General features: G+C 47.5%; 1 pseudogene; it reads left to right on the top strand.

Annotated features, from left to right (window-relative positions):
• The first annotated feature begins 3391 nt into the window (after window positions 1-3391).
• On the top strand, window positions 3392-11723 carry LOC123461537 (annotated as a pseudogene).
• The last annotated feature ends 1671 nt before the right edge of the window (window positions 11724-13394 follow it).

Here is a 13394-nt window from a genome sequence, read left to right as displayed (position 1 = left end):
TTAGACCAGACCAACCTAACTCTTGTGTGGCATTTTGTAGTTGACGTATTTTCACTTACATTACAGACCGAGAGGTTCAACCAGGAAAAGGGTCTCACAGTCAGAGCACGGTCTTAGTGAGTTAACTCATCGTGCTGCTTCCCAAGCCAGCTATCTCCAGTGTCAGCTTCCTCTCCATTCCAACTGGCTTCCTTTCCCATCCTGCTCCTTTGGTGAGTTTCTGAAGGTACAAAGACATTTTGAAAACAACAAGGGCCAAACATAATTTATTTCCTTCATGTCCCTGGGGAGTACTAACAGTACCTAACCCTATAGTACTTACTACATGGCCAGCTCTACATCAAGCTTTTTTTTTGAGGTAAGGTCTCGCTCTAGCCCAGGCTGACCTGGAATTCACTATGTAGTCTCAGACTGGCCTCTAATTTACAGCAATCCTCCTACCTCTGCCTCCCGAGTGCTGGGATTAAAGGTGTGTCAAGCACTTCTTATTAACTGATTTAATGCTCACAACCTCCGGCACTGCTATTCTAAGCCAAAGTTTATGGCTAATGCAACGGGACACATAAAGGTTAGGAAAGTTGCCCGAGGTCAAGGAGCCAGTGAGTGGTGAAGCTGAGGCCCAGCGGATGGCAGAGCTGCCGAGCCTAGAACTGAGAATCGGCAGCAGAGTCCTTGAACTCGCTTGACTTGAGGTCCTTCAGACTAATCTCCTGCCCAGACTGGCTTGTTCCCAACAGCTGCTGGTCTAGGATGGTGGCTGCAGGGCCTGGTCTGAGAACCTCCTCTGCACGTCTTCCCTGATGCCCAGTCTCACATGTGCTCGCTTGGTATCGTACGCCTCCGTTTCCAAGGGTTCAGACATGTTGGCTCTGCTTCAGTTTCTTTCCTATAAGCAGTAGATCTCACCTGCCAATTGGACTGGAATCGTGTCTCTCTCTCTCTGTGTGTGTGTGTGTGTGTGTGTATTCCTGAATTTAGAAGCAGGAAGGGACAGAATGTAGAGACCCTCCAGCTGACTAACATGTATATATATGTATGTATATATATATTAGCCGTCTTTTAAAAATATTAATTTAGGGCTGGAGAGATGGCTTAGCAGTTAAGCACTTGCCTGTGAAGCCTAAGGACCCCAGTTCAAGACTTGGGTCCCCAGGTGCATAAGGGGGTGCACATGTCTGGAGTTCGTTTGCAGTGGCTGGAGGCCCTGGTGTGCCCATTCTCTCTCTCCCTATTTCTGTCAAATAAATAAATTAATATTTTTTAAATTTTTATTTATTTTTATTTATTTATTTGAGAGCAACAGACAGAGAGAGAAAGAGGCAGAGAGAGAGGGAATGGGCTTGCCAGGGCTTCCAGTCACTGCAAACGAACTCCAGATATGTGCAACCCCTTGTGCATCTGGCTAACATGGGTCCTGGGGAATCAAACCTGGGTCCTTTGGCTTTGTAGGCAAACACCTTAGCCATTAAACAATCCCTCCAGCCCAGCCATCGGTTTTTAAATTTACCATTTTTTTTCCTTTTTATTGACAGCTTCCATACTTACAGATGAGAAACCATGATAATTTTCTCCCCTCCTGCACTTTCCCCTACACAAATCTATACTTCATCATATCCCCTCTCTCCATTTCTCCTTTTATGATGGTTTGTGAAGGTATTGCTAGGCACTGTGAGGTCATGGATATCAAGGCCAATTTCTGTCTGGACAGTTGTATGTAAGGAGTGGTAACCTTCCTTTGGCTTTTATATTCTTTCCGCCACCTCTTCCTCAATGGACCCTGAGCCTTGGAAGGTGTGATAGAGATGTTTCAGTACTGAGCATTCCTCTGTCACTTCTTCTCAGCATTATGGTGCCTTTTGGGTCATCCCAGTGGTCACTGACATCTGAAAAGAGAAGCTTCTCTAACTACAAGTGAGAGTAGCATTAATATATAAGTATGAACATTAAGAGAAGTGCTTACAGGGCAGTTTGGTGAGCATAATATATGCATTTATCCAGACAAGAGTAGGCGTTACACTCCTAGTGTTCATGACCTCCCCCTGCCATAGGCTTTTGGTTAGGTTTTCAGTACCAGGCATGTATTCCCTCCCATACAGTGGATCTCCAGTCCAATTAGAGAGCAGTTGTTTTCCCCCAGAACGGACATGCCACTATTGCATCTGTTGGCTTGTTTGGCCTTGTGGCGAAACTTGAGGCTTGCAGTGTCCACTCTTTTCACCACAGATGACTCTGTCTCCCATAAGGCTGTATGCAGTGCAGCATTTTTCAGCTTTTTGTTAGCTGGTCTAAAGGGAGGAAGTTTTCAGGTCATTGACAGTTTGATTTCTCGGTGACCTTGTAGCATAGGCATGTGGAGTCTTCAGCAATAGGATCTTATCAACTATTCCTGGTGGGAAACCTAGAGCCTTGGCAATAGCCTGTAATGTTTTGGGGGCATCAGGGACCTCCCTGGCCAACAACTCACTGGAAGGTATCCCATCCCTGTCAGCCATTTGTTTTATGGTGAGTCTAGGATCATCTCTCCTACTACTTTCTAATTTTTACTTTCTTTATTCATTGGAAAGAGAGAGAGAGAGAAGGAAAGGGAAAGGGAGAGGGGGAGGGAGAGGAAGAGAGAGAGAGAGAGAGAGAAAGAGAAAGGGAATGTGTGTGCCAGGTTGTCTAGCCCCTGTACATGCTTCTGACTTACATGGGTTCTGGGGAACTGAACGTGGGTCCTTAGGCTTCACAGGCAAGCACCTTAACTGCAAAGCCATCTCTCCAGCCCCCTCCTACTACTTTCATGTCACACGGAGATAGCAACTACGGAGCTTTGCCTTGCCACGTGTGGGGTGGCTGGGTGTGGAGATGGGATGCTGTGTGTCTGAGGGACAGTGTTCCTGGAAGCTAGAATCATCACTCATCTGTGTACCTGTTCTGCCAGGAGGGAGATCCTGAACTCTGGACCTGAGTTGGGGCCAAGATGTGACACATATTCTCATCTGAGGTTGAGTGGGGGGCAGGGTCCCCTGATCTGACTCTACCAGCCAGCTGGAGGGTCTCTACATTCTATCTTTTTCTGCTTCTGGCTTCAGGAACCACCTGCTGTTGGTCTAAGATGGTGGCTCCAGTGTCTGGTTTTAGACTCTCCTCTGCCCAGTCTCATACTTGCTTGCTCAGTAACATGGGCTTCCATTGCCAAAGGACCAGACATGCCTGGTTTTAGTTTCTTTTCCATGAGCAGCATTTCTCACTTCACCCTCCAGACCTGCTTAGGCAGGTGGAAGCCTTTGTCTGAAGTGGGGCCAGAATGGATCCCGTGGCATCAATGAGCTCCTTCCCTCAGTTCCACTCCAGGAGCCTGCTGAGAGCAGGGCACAGGTGACATGCCACGAGAAGACACCATTTGGCCATGGGTAAGCAATCTGGTTACTGGTAGACCCCCGAGTACTCTGACACCACAGGGAGGAGCTTGGCCCAACCACAGACGACGGTGGGTCCTTGCCACCTGTGTCATGGAGCTCAGCGTCTCTGAACCTCCTGGGGACTAGAGCCAGTTCATCCTGCAACATGGGGGTCTGTTTGTACTCCCTAAGACTGATGAGAAATGCACACGAAGGCAGGAAGGAAAGCTGGGTCTTCTGTCAACTGAGGCAAGTTTGGGTGATTAAGCTCAGAAAGCAAAGCCATTTTGCTCCAGAGGATTATCTTTGAGGTGTGCTGGGAACCAAGAAGTTAACTTCTTGCCTGTGAGGCACACCAAACCCAAGATGACTCTCAGCTAATTGCTTGACTCTCCTTCTGCCAAGCCAAGCAGCCCGGAATATAAAGGCCAGGCTACTCTGTGGTCCCCATCCTCTCTTCAGTGCTCTGCTGAGAGATCACTGGTTTGCCTCCATGCTCTCTTGCCAGAACAGACAAGCCTGCAAGAATTCTCCGGCCACTCTGCTGTGGTGTCCGGCAGCCAGAGGAGCTGCGTGGCTCGATGCGGGGCAGCCAGCGGAGGGGCCTGTGGGTTCCGGAGTGGAGCAGGTGGCTTTGGCAGTCACAGCCTCTACTGCCTGGGTGGCAAAATAAGCATCTTCATGAGTGTGGCAGCTGGTGGCTCTCATGCCGGTGGCTTTAGTGGAGGGCATGGTGATGTCTGTGGCAGTGGCTTTGGTGGTGGCTATGGAGGTAGCTTTGGGGATGGCAGAGGAATGGGGGGTAGCTTTGGGGGAGCTGGTGGCTTTGGAGGGTCTGGTGGCTTTGGTCATGGTGGCTGCCCTGGGGGAATCCAGGAAGTAACCATCACCCAGAGCCTCCTACAGCCACTCCATGTGGAGATTGACCCCAGATCGGGCAGGTGAAGGCCCAGGAGCGCGAGCAGATCAAGACTCCCAACAAGTTCACCTCCTTCCTCGACAAGGTGAGGGCTAAGCCCAGGGTTGTGGTGGGGGCTTGGGCTTCCAGGAGCTTAGCAGGGTGTCTGGCTCTTTGCATGGTTCATCCTTGTTCTCTCCAGGACCTCTTTGCTCAGTAGAACTTTTGTCCAGCTATGGAATGAGGGCAAGATTCCTAGTCATCTTAATTTCTCTAGGGATGAGATGAAGACCATTGGGGTGAAGACCCAAGTGTTGCTGTTTGTGCTAAAGAAGGAGGCCTTAGCCACAAAACCAGTAATGCTCACTTCCCTTTTGACAAAAAGATGCTTGATACTCCTAGCTAGCTGCTTGGCAATCCTGCATGAGCGGAAACCTTAGGGCTGCCCTCTGTGATAATCCCCCAACAGCTGCCTTATCTCCTCCATGGTAAATTGAACTGTCTATGTTGGAGCAGAAGCAGCAAGCTGAGACATAGGGTGATGGGGCAGGGGGATGAGCCAAGGACTGAAGGGAACCTAAGTGAGCTGCAAGATGAATAACTGAATGACAGTCTTCCCATACAAAACGTCTAAGCAAAAGTTAGACTTTGGGCTGGAGAGATGGCTTAGTGGTTAAGCGCTTGCCTGTGAAGCCTAAGGACCCCGGTTTGAGGCTCGGTTCCCCAGGTCCCACGTTAGCCAGATGCACAAGGGGGTGCACGCGTCTGGAGTTCGTTTGCAGAGGCTGGAAGCCCTGGCGCGCCCATTCTCTCTCTCTCCCTCTATCTGTCTTTCTCTCTGTCTGTCACTCTCAAATAAATAAATAAATAAAAAGAATAAAAAAGTTAGACTTCATTGATTATTTTCACTACCTTTATGAAGATGGGAGAGGCTTATATCTAAAGTACAATTAAAATAACTTTATTCATGCCGAACTTCTGCTTGGTTTTGAAGGATCCCAGTAGACCCAGGGTCATCTGAGTTTAGCTCTTCGTTCTGTTGCTCAGTGTCGAATCTCACTTCAAGCTGCTCTTCCTTTCTATACGAAGTGGGGGTAATAGCACCTCCTGTCCAAGTGGTTGTGAGGATTATGTGAGACAGAGCATGTGAATATACAGAGAGAGGGCTGGAGAGATGGCTGTTAAAGCACTTTCCTATAAAGCCTAATGATCCGGGTTCTATTCCCTAGGATCCACGTAAGCCAGATGCACAAGGGGGCACACGTGTCTGGAGTTCGTTTGCAGTGGCTGGAGATCCTGGTGCACCCCTTTGCTTTTGTGCTCTCTCTCTCGGCTTGCAAATGAATAAATAAAATATTTAAAAAACGTGCAGATAAAGCAAGCACTCAACACATTCTAGCTCTCTTTTTATCCTCATGCTGGAAAATCCTGAAACACAGAGATTAAAGTGGGTCTGTTTTCCACCTCTCCATCCTTCAGTATGGGAGTCCCAACTGATCAACTCAGAGCTCTTCTGCTTCCTCCCCTGCCACAGGAGCGCTTCCTGGAACAGCGGAACAAGGTTCTGGAGACCAAGTAGGAGCTGCTGCTGCAGCAGACCACTGGCTCCCGCTCAGGGCCCCAGAACCTGGAGCCTTTCTTTGAATCCTATATCAGCTTCCTGCACAAGAGGACAGGGGGAGCCTGGAGAGACAGCTGAAGAACATGCAGGAGCTGGTGGAAGACTGCAAAAAGAATAAGGGAGCCGGGCGTGGTGGCACACACTTTTAATCCCAGCACTTGGGAGGCAGAGGTAGGAGGATCACTGTGAGTTCAAGGCCGCCCTGAGACTACATAGTGAATTCCAGGTCAGCCTGGACAGAAGTGAGACCTTACCTCAAAAAACAAAAAGAAAAACAAACAAACAACAAAAACAAAGAAGTAAGGGGCCAATGGAGGTGTTACCCTCTCTGGGCATTAGTGGGAAGGCATGGCCCTAGTTTTAGATTTCAAAAGCTTCTTCCGTGAGCATTTTCCGAGGGATTTATTGAATGAAACATGAGCAAGCAGAAGGGGGATGACAGGATGGGGTCTCCTCCTCCTGGGTGGCTGATCATTATGTTATTTTCAGTCTCCAGCAGTCCTTGTACTCAGATGGACAAGAGAGGCTTCTAAAAGTGACCGCCATGAGGGTGGGGAAACCTCCCATTACTGGACATGGAAATTATCCAGGAAGCTTGGTAAAAAAGGCATATTCCTGTTTTCCAGTCCTTACTATTCTGAATCAGTAGCTGTAGGACAGGGATGGGCTCTGAGTGCTCCCTACTCTCCGGGGTTCTTAGTGGAGGTCCAGGGTTGCACTTTGCAAAGTACTCTGTCAATGTGTCCTGTCCAGTCCCTTGTATCTACAACTTCACCAGCGTCTCCCTGCAGGTTCCAAATTGGTGTCTTAAGGTCTGTGAGAGGCTAGTAGGATCTCATAAGGTGGGAGGGAAGCTCCAGATATCACTAGAGGCCAGGACCCTCAGAGATGGAGACACCTGTTTCCGAGAGTCCCCCTTCCACCATCATTGTCCAGGCTGGTGGCTATGTGCTTGGTGGCAGGCTCCAGGCTGCACGGTGGAAATTCAGGCCAATTCAGATTCACATGGTCCAGAAACCTCTTTGCTGCTAGAATGGTTCCTGCAAACTATGGTTGGAGATTTTAGTTTCTTATAGAAAAAAAAAAAAATCCCCAGCCCTAATGTAGCCAGAAGACATGAATTGATTCTTATTTACAATTCCTCTGCAAGCTCACTGGAATTCAGGGAAACAGAAACACAAAGTGGACTGAAATACCAAGTGGGAGCTAACTCCTCTTTGGGTCCTCTTAGAACAGCTGTGCTTTGTGAAGTCCATCAGAGTTGGGTTCCCTGACCGCACCAACTGTACACATAGAACCGACTGGAGGGTGGGTGAGGCTGTGTCTGAGCTCTGACAAGGTCTCCAGGCAGTACCAGGTTCACGATTTTCAGGGCTCAATGCAAAATCATAATGCATTAAACCCACGGTGAAAACCTGGTATGGACCCTGTCTGATTGCCTGGGTCTCATACCCATGAAGCAGGTCCTCTGTCCATGTGAGGAGATTCAACAGGTTGAGGCCTGCATCTCCTTCATTGCTGAAATGTCACTGTCTCAACGTGTGGCTCTCCCTGTTCCAGGTACGATGAAGAGGTCAACAGGTGCACTGCAGCTGAGAATGAGTTTGTAGGGCTGAAGAAGGTAGTGAGGGGGACTGAGCAGACTCAGGCTCCCTTTGACTCCTTCTGAGAGCAGACTCACCCACTCTGCTGGGATGGGCCTTCCATCTTCCTCTAGAGTTTGGGAGGTGTTTGATGGAGGAATCTGTTGTTTTGAGCATATTGCCAGTGGAGGACATTTTTAAGCCCCACTGTGACTACTGAGTTCCTTAGTAATGCGAACTAATAATGCGCGTTTTATGGATAGCATTAATCAGGATTTTTAGCCTCCCATGGACCCTGGGGGGTTATTTACTAACACAGCGACTGCAGCTCCTTGAAGCCAGTGGTCATAAAGATGAAGTGATGGAAACACTCATTTCCATGCAGGAGAGTGTGGCTTTGTTGCTATACAGCCAGAGTCACAATCATTTTAGGTAAATGTGGCTTTTCTCCCCAAAGCTGAACAGTTTTCTTGGTGTGTGGCTGGGATAATTTGTATTTTGTCATAGCATTAGGTTTGATTGGTCAAAGCCCTAGAAAGAAAGAAAACCCACTTTGTTTTTGTTCCCTCTAACAGGGAAGGTGAGATGTGACTCTTGGAAGGGCTGGAGGAGAGGGAGGGTCAAAGAGAAGAGGCAAAGGTGCTGGAGGGCTCAGAAATAGCCACGGCTGGCAGAGGAGAAGGGGTCATGGTCTGGTTTCGGACCTGTCTTTCAGGGTGTGGATGTGGCTTACCTGAGTAAGGTGGAGCTGCAGGCTAAAGTGGACAGACTGACGGATGAAGTGAACTTCTTGAGGACACTACGACACGGTGATTCCTTGATTGATACTACCAAGGGCAACTTTCCAAGCACAACTTCAGGGGGACGGTCAAGTGGCGGGACACTCACAGGGCTCTGCACTACCCACACACAATGCTGTCTAGCTTGCAGGGCAAGGCTCCTCTTTTTTCTCAGCTCTACACTGCAGAATCACAGGCAGCTGCCTCATACTATCCCTCCCTCCCGTGTTCCATGGAGACTCACACTCTCACTAGCTGAGACGTTCAGGCTCACAAGCTGATTTTTTTAATTGACAACTTCCATAATTATAGACAGTAAATCATGGTAATTACCCCCCTTCCCCTTTGTAACTATACTCTCCATCATACCCTTTTCCCCCAATCAGTATTTCTTTTATTATTATTATTATTATTATTATTATTATTATTATTATTTATTTATTTATTTATTTATTTGACAGAGAAAGAGGGAGAGGGAGAGAGACAGAGAATGGGCGCGCCAGGGTCTCCAGCCACTGAAAATGAACTCCAGACATGTGTGCCCCCTTGTGCATCTGGTTAACGTGAGTCCTGGGGAATCGCACCTGGGTCCTTTGGCTTTGCAGGCAAATGCCTTAACCACTAAGCCCTCCAGATCTATTTTTAAAATTTTGATGTCATCATCTTTTCCTCCTATTATGATGGTCTTGTGTAGGTAGTGCCAGGCACTGTGAAGTCATGTATATCCAGGTCATTTTGTGTCTGGAGGAGCACGATGTAAGGAGTCCTACCCTTCCTTTGGCTCTTATATTCTTTTTGCCACCTCTTCCACAATGGACCCTGAGCCTTGGAAGGTGTGATAGAGATGTTTCAATGCTGAGCACTCTTCTGTCACTTCTCAGCACTATGGTGCCTTCTTAGTCATTCCAAGGTCACTGCCATCTGAAAAGAGAAGCTTCTCTAACCAAAAGTGAGAGTAGCATTAATATATGAGTATTGCCGGATGTGGTGGTGCACAGCTTTAATCCCAGCACTTGGGAGGCAGAGTTAGGAGGACCACCATGAGTTCGAGGCCACCCTGGGACTACATAGTGAATTCCAGGTCAGACTAGGCTAGAATGAAACCTACCTTGAAAAAACAAAAACAAAACCAAAATATATAAATATATATATATATATGGGTATGAACATTAAGAGACGTGCTTAATGGGCAGTTTGGTGAACATAGTATGTATATTTAGCCAGACACCAGCAGGAGTTACACCCCTAGGGCTCATGACTTCCCCTGTTGTAGGTTTTCAGTATCAGGCATATATTCCCTTCATAGAGTGGGCCTCCAGTCCAATTAGAGAGCAGTTGATTTCCCCCATTACTGACATGCCATTATTGTACCTGTTGAGTCATTTGGCTTGGTTGGACATATTTAAGGTTTGAAGTGTCCACTGTTGAGTATCTTCACTTGTGATTTCTCTCTCTCCCATTGAGCTGCATGCACCATAGCTTTTGCCAGCTTTCTGTCAGCTGGTTTACATGGAGGAGGTTTTCAGCTCAGCTCCAGCAGGATTTCTCAGTGACCTTGCAGCCCAAGTATGTGGAGTCTTCAGTAATAGGGTCTTACCATCTATTTCTGGTAGGAAACCAAGAGCCTAGGCAATGGTCTGTAATGTTTTAGGGTGTATCAGGGACCTACCTCCCTGGTCAACAACTCACTGGAAGGTATCCTATCCCTGGCACTGAAAAACTTCTGGTAATAATCTGTGGCTTCTAGGTATGCCATTGTTCCAAAAAGTAGGTTTCCATATGACTCATTCACATCCTCTTAGATTTTGATTAGCCCTCCCCTCACCGTTCCTTTACTCAATCTCTTCCCCTCATTTCACTCAGGCTTTTCCATCCCCCATTAATCTACTCTTGTACTTACATATATACAATACCATCCTATTAAGTTCCCCATCCATCCCTTTCTATTCCCTTTATATTTCCTTTCTAGCTTATTGGCCTCTGCTACTTAGTTTTATTTCAACTCACACACATATTCAAACATTTGTAGCTAGGATCCACATATGAGAGAGAACATGTGATGTTAGGATTTCTGGGCCTGGGTTACCTCACTAAGTGTAATCCTTTCCAGATCCATCTATTTCCCTGCAATTTTTATAATTTCATTTTTATTTATTGCTGAGTAGATTGCATAGTATAAATGCACCACATCTTCATTATTGACTCATCAGTTGAGGGAGCTGATTACTCTTTACAGATTGCATTTTTCTTTTGTCTTGTCTGGCTTTCTTTAGGTGGTAGCCAGGCCTGAAATGTGGGCTTGTTATTCTCACTGCCCCATCCTTGGTCCATCTCTGCCAGTAGAGGAGTCCCAACATCCTGTGAGATCAGTGGCCACCCATGTTCCCTATATATAGGAGCTTTCCCAGATGCAGAGCCATGCCAGCAATGTGTCTGGGAGTTTGGAAGGTGAGAAATGATTACTCATTCTGGCCTGCCTGGCAAATATGACAACTATAATTTTGGCCTTAAATCTTCAACTGAGCAGATCTGCTCACTGTGGGGCTGTGTATTTGCACTGTTCAAGCCTCTCTGGTGACAGCTTTGTATGAGGGAAGGGAGTTTTTAATAGTATTTCAAAAGAGATCAGAGTGTAATCAGACAATGATACCTTTGCCAGCCTAGGAAAGCACATCAGTTTTTTTTTTTTTAATTAACTTTACTCAATGAGTCATGAGTTGATTTCAGTGGACCAAGGATGAGTTAGCCAATTGTAACACTGGCTTGATTTGTGAGCTTGTTCCTCTTAGATTTTAAAATTTCTTTCCTTCTTTTCCATCTTTCTCTCTCTTTCTTTCTCTCTCTGATGAGAGAGAGAGAGAGAAAGAGAGAGGGGTATATATAGAGAGAATGGGCACGCCATGGCCTTCAGCCACTGCAAACTAACTCCAGATGCATGCGCCACCTTGTGCATCTGGCTTACATGGGTCCTGGAGAATGGAACCTGGGTCCTGTAGCTTTGCAGACAAGTGCCTTGATTGCTAAGCCATCTCTCCAGCTTCCTTTGAGTTTTTTTAAGTATCAGAAAAGAGGGGTGTTAGAGGAAGCGCTTTCCTCCCAGGAACAATCAAATGTGTATTCTTGTCACTTTGGTAATGGATCTTTTACCTGTCCTGTCTCCAGAATGCCAACCTGCAGACATCCATCGCAGAAGCTGAGCAGCGAGGGGAAATGGCCCTCAAGGATGCCAGTGCCAAGCTCCAAGGCTTGCAGGCTGCCTTGCAGCAGGCTACAGATGACCTGGTCCAGCTGCTGCGCAACTACCAGGAGCTGATGAACGTCAAGCTGGCCCTCGACATGGAGATCGTCACCTACCGCAAGCTGCTAGAGGGCGAGGAGAGCCGGTGAGGGGCCACGGGTCAACCCTCTGCAGTTATGGTGTTAGAGGGAGCTTTAGTCATGGAGAAGGAAGCAAGATGACAGAAGGAGAGAGCAACTAGAGAAAGAGCAGGGAGTCTCCTGAGCAACAGAGCTAGGCCTTGCAAGCCTCACTGGTTTGCATCAGTCAATATTATTTAAATACCCAACTTGCCGGGTGTGGTGGTTGCACGCTTTTAATCCCAGCACTCGGGAGGCAGAGGTAGGAGGATCGCCATGAGTTTGAGGCCACCCTGAGACTCCATAGTGAATTCCAGTTCAGTCTGGGCTAGAGGGAGACCCTACCTCGTAAAAAACAACAACAAAAACAAACAAACCAATTTATCATGGATATCACTGCTGAATTGCCAGTTGATCCTTAGTATGTACAATGTGTTAGGAAAAGTTGTTTGGGACTGTGAAAAAGTTCTAGACCACAGCTGTCCACTGGAGCTTTCTAAGATGATGAAAACAATCTACCCCTGTGCTTTCTAATATGGTAGATAGACATTAGCCATTTAAACCTGTCTTCCTTCCCTCCCTTTCTTCCTTCCTTGCCCCTTCCCTTTCTTTTATTTCTTGTGAAATAGGGTATTACCATGTAGCTCAGGCTGGCCTTGAACTCCTGATCCTTGTGTCTCAGCCTCCTAAGTGCTAGTTACAGCCTGTGCCACCGTACTTAACCCATCTGAGCATTTGAAATGAGGCTAGTGCAACTGAGGCTCTGAGTTTTACATTTAATTGAAACTAATTAGAGTAGGCTCATGTGGCCAGCGGCTACTGCATTAGAATCCAGTACGGACAGTTTTGCAACCTCCATCACCGAAGCTGAGTCCACATGGGAAAGTGGTGGGTATGTACATAGTCTTGCAGAATAGCACAATGTAACGTGGCAGACAGAGACTTAGTGAGGGCCAGGGAGAAGGCTTAGCAGGTAAGAGCGCCAGCTACGTAAGTATAAGGATCTGGGTTCAACCCCCAGCGCCCACATGAAAAGCTGGGTGTAGTTGCACATATCTGTAACCCTGAAGGGGGGTAGAGACAGGAGGATAGGCTGGGCTTACTGGTCAGTCAGCCTGACCACTGGGTTCAGTGAGAGAACAGCTGATTATCTCCTCTGGCCTCTGCATGTGTGTGTGTGTGTTTGCACACGAACACACACACACACACACACACACACACACACACACACACACACACACAGGGTTTATTGAGTGAATACCACATGTGAAGGGAGTATCAAGAATTGAGGATCTTTCTGCCTCACTGATCTATATTCAGAGCCCCAGTGCTCAGTCAGCCCCCAGTCTGATAGAGAAAGGAGAGTCCCAGTAAGAGAAGGAAAGGACTTGATGATCTCTGTGGGAAGGAGTGAGAAGGAAGGTGTGTCACATGCTTTGCGAGTCAGGTGTTGAGAAAGGAGTGGTCAGTGTCAAGGGCGCAGGCTTTTTCCACATCTGCTCAGCTATGGGGCAGGCCCCTCCTCCAGGACCAAGAGCAAAGTCCAGGAAGATGGGCAGCGTGGATGGGGGCAGTATGTCCTCAACTTCCTCACGTGTTGAGTGCCTGCCTGCCTGTTGTGTGAAGCCCTTTTCCCTGGAGAGTCGTGAACACACACTATTCCCCTCAGTTAGGGCACAAACCACAGTCCAAAACAGGATTGCATAAAAATCTAATTTCGGTCAACCAGTGAGTTTGTTGGAGTTACTTTCAGAGCATGGGTGAGGGGTTGCT

The sequence above is a fragment of the Jaculus jaculus genome, chromosome 6 (assembly GCF_020740685.1).
Source record: "Jaculus jaculus isolate mJacJac1 chromosome 6, mJacJac1.mat.Y.cur, whole genome shotgun sequence".
In the NCBI taxonomy this organism is placed as follows: Eukaryota; Metazoa; Chordata; class Mammalia; order Rodentia; family Dipodidae; genus Jaculus; species Jaculus jaculus.
The sequence above is the reverse complement of the archived record's forward strand: the minus strand, read 5'-3'. Positions and strand labels throughout refer to the sequence as shown.